A 6,000-nucleotide genomic window follows, 5' to 3' on the forward strand; every position below is an offset into this window, starting at 1 on the left:
ACCCTGCCTACTTTGACTTGATTGTCCATCTCAGTTACTTGGATACCGACAAGCACAGGTCAAAACCAGACTAAAAGCGTGCCATCCATCTCATGCACGATTGGTGCGTACTTACAAGCGCGTTTATTTTTAAACTATGCCTGCTTAAAAGTGGAAATTAAATTAAAACTATTTTTTTCGTAACATATAACTTATAACCCCATAACACCAGCCCTGTATACTTTTCCCTCCCCTCCAATAATCTCCGTCCTTATCTGCTCATGGCTTATTACATATTTCCATAAATCCATCATTGCTCCTCACAGTTTTTCTAAATAGGCCAACCACGGTGCATATGCGCTTTCATCCTCTTTATGTCTTTCCTGTCTCTTTGTAAGTCGTCGGCTCTTGGCAGGAGTTCAGCTGAGTCATGTGAACGGAGAACAAAGCGTGGCGGCCTCCAAAAATGACAACTAATGAAATAACTCCAGGTCAGGGCAGGGCTTGGCACGGTTTGGCATTGCTGTCGCGAATGATGATGAAAAAATATGGCAAGCTTCCACTGCCGGTCCCAATCACCTATCCACGGCATGCCGATGAGGTTACCAAACCAGACTAGGCCTTTCTATGCCTCGGAAAACACAGATTTGACTCTAAACTCAGATTTCATAACTGCCTGTTTTGCAAGCCACTGTGAATCTCACATCATTGAGCAACGGACAATTATGAAATCTAACATCCTGCAGATTAGCGGTAAACTAAAGCAGCTTCCGTTTAGTGTTATTATCCAATACTTTACCTGCTAATTACTTTTGATTTATTTATTATATTAAATTCATTGTAATGTAATTGTATTAAATCACATTATTTTTTACATGAAATACTTTTTAATTATCATTTTATGATGAAATGTATGATTAATTGTAATTGCTTGTTTACTAATTGTAATAATGATATTATTACGTTTTTTATTATTTTAACACACAATAATGTTTTTAATTGAACTACTATTTTTACAAATTATTTTTTTATTAATATTTCCAACTGCTAATTATTTTTAATTGCATTATTACAATGTTTACTCCTTTTTTAGAAATATATTTTAACTGCTAATGACTGCTTTTAATTGAATTATTATTGTTTGCTATTTATTATTAATATTTTATACTGTTAATGATTCTTTTCTAATTATTTTCAATTTCAATTCTTTTTTATTATTACAAAACTAACTAACTAACTTTTATATACTGAACAATCAGTTTTCACTCAGAAATTGCAAGTAAACTTCACTAAAGAAACAGCAACAGGAAACATAACATGAAAACATTTTAACTAGGAAGCGTGAAATACAATTTTCTTGTAAAACATACTTATTTGTTCATTTTACAATATATTTTTGCAGCATATTTGATGGCCTTATTCCTTATGTTTAATTCAATCTTATCGCGTGAATAAAATCTGAACTGTCAAATATTTTAATGCATCAAGACAATAATTTTTTTTTCTTTAAAACAGTTTGTAAATGCTGCTTCACACAACCCTACAGGAAAACAGATGTTTAATGTTTATTCAAAGGATTTTTGAAATAATTGCATTCTTTCTAGCGTGTGTATTTCAGCATCAAACGATGTTTTTGACAAGTTTCCCCCAGGGGCTTTTAATAACCCTGTTCTTTCATTGTTCGTCGTGTGTTTCTTTTCTTCCTCCTGAGGAGGTTCGCGTCGATCCGGGTCATCGTGAGGATGCTTTCGTGAAGCCGGTCAGCTGCTCAACGTGTTTTGTTGCTCATCCAGTTGGCTTCAGCGGTTGTGAAATGATGAGATTTCCTGGCATTTAAAATCATTACGCACACAATATGATGTCATTAGAGAGATTCTTCTGCTTTGCATCCGGGCCTGTGCTCCCTTGAAAAGCAGTGTGTGTGTGGTTGAGAAGCGCATAGGCCTTTTTGCTAAACATGTCGGCCTTTCTGTGCCTCGCCGTAATACTACACGGTTTTAGTAAGGGAAAAACTCTGATTGATATAATCGCTGTAGATGTCAAAACTGTTGCAAGATGCTGTGAATCTCACATTATTGTGCAACAGATAATTACGTTTAAAATCTAACATTTTGACCAAAAAAAGAGGAACTTAACCAGCTTCCTTTTGAATTTGAACTTTTTTTAAATAATATAAATAATTTATATACATATAGTTTAATCTTTTAAATTATTTAATTAGCTGTTTATATAATTTATTTTATCCAGAAATTCCCAAATGATTAGACAACAATTATAATAGTATTATAATAAAAGTAATTATATAGTAATAATAATAATAGTAATAATAAACAGTATTTTTTTTCTTTCTTATGCTTTTATACTTCTCTCTCAGAAAAAAAAAAGAGAAATACTGTGGCTTACTATGTCATGGTGAAAGAGTGTGTATTTTTGCTTCGTATTTTTGGTGGAAACTGTGAATAGAAACATACAGCATTTAAAAAAAAAAGTTTGTATTATTTTTATATCGCAATAATATATTATCGACGTCTTTGCTGTCACTTCTGATTAATTTGATGCACCCCTGGTGAATAAAAAAAATAAAAATTCAATAATAATAATCCTACTATAAACTTTTGAACAGTAGGGATTCTTTTTCCCAAACGCTTGATGAAATGAACGGTTAACTGCATGAAAGGATGTTACGAGTAGTAACTCGGTAGTGAAGCGTGCTTGTTTCGGAGGGCAGGAATAGCTCAGGTAAACACAGATGTCCTCACATTCCCGACGAGGTTCCCCTGCGGCGCTGTGACCGCCGCTCGCTTCACCGTGGACGTGAACGTGTGAATTTAGAGTGTGTTCAGTAGATTCCCGAAGAGCCTGAAGCTTTCAGCAGCCTGTTCGCAGCTGTTGAAACATGGGATATCCCGCCGTCTAATGATAGCCAGCAGCTCCCCGCGTCGGACACGCGGCCTGCCCCCTCAGAAAGCACTAGAAATGATCGAGTGAGTCCTTCGGTCTGGTATCCACGGCGTAGCTGTACGTATATCACTACTGTAATCCCGCTCTGCGTGAACCAAGGACATGCTGAAGTTGTTATGCAGTGCTGACTCTCATGACTTAATCGGTGTGTAATGTATAGGCCGACGTGGCATTGCGTGACATTTCATGCGTGTGCTATTAATGCTGTCTGACAGCAAAGACAGCTACACACTTTGATGTATTTATATGGACTATTATTGAAATATTTCATATAATATCATTGCACATTGTATGTATTCATTCACTACCACGCATCGTTTGAAGATTTTATTTTAAATGTAACTATCAACCATTTTATTGTAATATTTATTATATTATATCCTTATTTCACGTGACCCTGGAGCACAAAGTAAGTCATAAGTAGCACAGGTATATTTGTAGAGATAGACATTTTTTATTTTATGTCAAAAATCATTAGGATATTAAGTAAAGATCACGTTCCGTGAAGATATTTTATCAATTTCCTACCGTAAACATATAAAATGATTAGTGATTAGTGATATGAGCTAAATTTGAAAAACTGGGTGAAATATTTCTCAATATTTTCAAATTGTTGCATCTCAGCCAAATATTGTCATATCCTAACAAATCATACATTAATCACCAAAGCTTATTTATTCAGCATTTTCATATTTTCAAAAAAAAAAAAGGTCACCATCCCTGTCCGCACACATTATAATTAATTATATTTATTTTTAGTATTTCATGCATAAATATGAATATTAACTTAAGTGTTAGCACCAATTATCTGTATATTTTGGCTATTATGAGCGTGCAATAATTGTTTTTATCATCTTTTCGCAGTTTCAGACGCATTTCCCAATCCCCCGCTCTGTGGCTTGTCGAGCGAGCGCCGCGCGTGCCCGACTCACCTCGGGCTCGAGCGGCGCGTGCGCTCGAGTTAAAAACTTCTCCGCGTGCGGTTGCGGAGCGCGCACGAGACACGAAACATCGCCGCGCGCGGTAAATCACGGGCTCCCGCTCCCGTTCCCGACCCGCAGCCACAGCGAAACATGGAAGACTTGGGTGAGTACGAGCCGCTCGGACGTTTGGCGTCGGACAATCGCGAAAGGAGAAGTTTGGCGCGACGCTAGAGCGCTGGGTCGACGCCGTGGAAGCGGATGGAGCGCTGAGCCGCCGCCAACGTCAGCGCGACTGCAGCAACGCGCTGGAAAACGGACCCCCGTTTAGAGCTGCCCTCGCGCCTTATATTCACGTATTCCAGCTGTTTCGTGCCGTGCGTTGATGCCGCGGCGTCGCGGGACTCGTATTTATTCATTCTTTACAGCCGCTTCGCTTGCAACGCCGCGCGATTCATATCAGACCCTCGCTGGCGCAAAACCGCCTTCGGCTTTATATTAGTCCTTAAATGCAGAAGTGCAGCGGAGCGTACTTTTGTTGCTAATTATTCCGCGTAGTTCCCGTCCGGTTGATGTGCAGCGCGGCTTCTGCGGCGTGTCGACAAAACAACGATGTGTCATTCGCGCCCGACCTCAAAACTTCACGAATACACACCTAAAACTTTCTGTTGGCTTTAATAGCGTGCGTGTTATTGCGCAGGAATGGGTTGCAAGGACGCTTATTTCAAAACTAGTTGTTGTTGTTTGCAGTTAACTAGTAGCGGGGTATTGTAAGACGGTCGAGCCCATAATCTCAGGCTTGATGTTGTAACTTGTTGACTTGTTGCCCGAGGCGATGAGAAACAGAGCTGCACTGCTTAATCTAACTAATCTCAATATTACTGCCTCCAGGCCGTTGAGTGTAGTTTTGAGGAGTGACATGTTGTTTAGTCAACTCATTTTCTTCATCTCCAAGCATCTGGGAGTTCAGACAGTAATGTGGGAGCAGAAATGAACCAAGACTGGAGGCTAAAATGGCAAAATAAAACTAACAAAATGGCTTTAGATATGGTGCATTCCTCTTATTATTACGAATTTAGTTGCGTTTTTCTTGTGTTTCCTCTTGTGCCTTTGGTGACGGGTATTTGCGTAATTTTGTTAGTTAGGAGTAAGCCTTACATGCGCTTAAGAACTTGTAGAATTAATTCAGTTCCAGTGCTGTGCTTCAACTCTACACATCCGATTAGGTTGTTGTACGTTAGAGCATTCTTGCATGAAGTTTGTGTATTGAAATGTCTTTCATGGCTAGGGGGAATGCTAGCAAGATGTCTTTATAGATGAAAGCTTGGTGCATTGATTTCCATAAATAATAATAAGGACATAAATAATTGAGAGATTGAAGGAAACCTTCATTGCGTTTAGGCTGAAGAAACCGGTCGGATACATTGATTAACATGTCTGCTAATCCGGATGTCGCTCAACTGGATTGCTTTGACTTTTTATTTCCGGTTCTGGCCGCACGTGGACGTACTGTAGCTATTGTCTCATGTTCAGGGTTTCACTGGAGCAGGTTTAGGTGTCGCGTTGCAGCTAAAGAGCCTTGCATGAGCTAACCGTCATGTGATTTTTAGACAGAAAGAATTATTCTCGAGATGCTGGGCGACGCTTCAGTCTTTCAAACGCACCAACCTATATTTAGCAGCGACGTGTGTCATCCTGACAGCGCTTTAGTGTCCGTCTCGTTGTAAACCGTCTGTTCTCTTGCCGATCAAAGGAGCCATCTTAACTCTGTAATGCGGATTGGCGTAAATGGGACGCTATCTCGGGTGTCTTTTTTTTATTGCGAGGCTTTGCCGAAACTTGATTATGCTTTTGGGTCAGTCTCAGGTCAACTCCTCCAAATTTCAGAAACTTCCCTGGCAAAAACATTGGGGTTTGTTAATGTGTAGTATTTAATAATCTACCCATGAAGCCACGTTAAGATCCCAGTATCTCTGAGACTGAACTGTATGGGGCCTTTAAAATTAGGATGGCAACCGAAAAAACAATCCAAAAGGATATTGAGATGTTTTTAATAGTTCTTGAGTTACAAGCATTCAGACTTAAAGTGGTTTTTCCCCTTTAATTTGTTTAGAAATGATCAGTTTGACCCACAAAATAG

The 6,000-nt window shown here is 38.9% G+C and overlaps 1 protein-coding gene across 2 annotated transcripts in view; it reads left to right on the plus strand.

Moving 5' to 3' along the window:
* The first annotated feature begins 3,729 nt into the window (after window positions 1-3,729).
* The window catches only part of pxna (paxillin a), a 27,973-nt gene continuing 25,702 nt past the window's right edge, over window positions 3,730-6,000 (plus strand). Inside the window, exon 1 of one of the 2 annotated variants that reach the window (XR_006250949.1) lies at window positions 3,730-4,026. The gene's annotated coding sequence lies outside the window, so the exon portion shown is untranslated. The remainder of the gene's footprint in view (window positions 4,027-6,000) is intronic. The other variant, XR_006250948.1, reaches the window with a different exon arrangement.

This window comes from Puntigrus tetrazona, chromosome 5 (assembly GCF_018831695.1).
Source record: "Puntigrus tetrazona isolate hp1 chromosome 5, ASM1883169v1, whole genome shotgun sequence".
Lineage (NCBI taxonomy): Eukaryota > Metazoa > Chordata > Actinopteri > Cypriniformes > Cyprinidae > Puntigrus > Puntigrus tetrazona.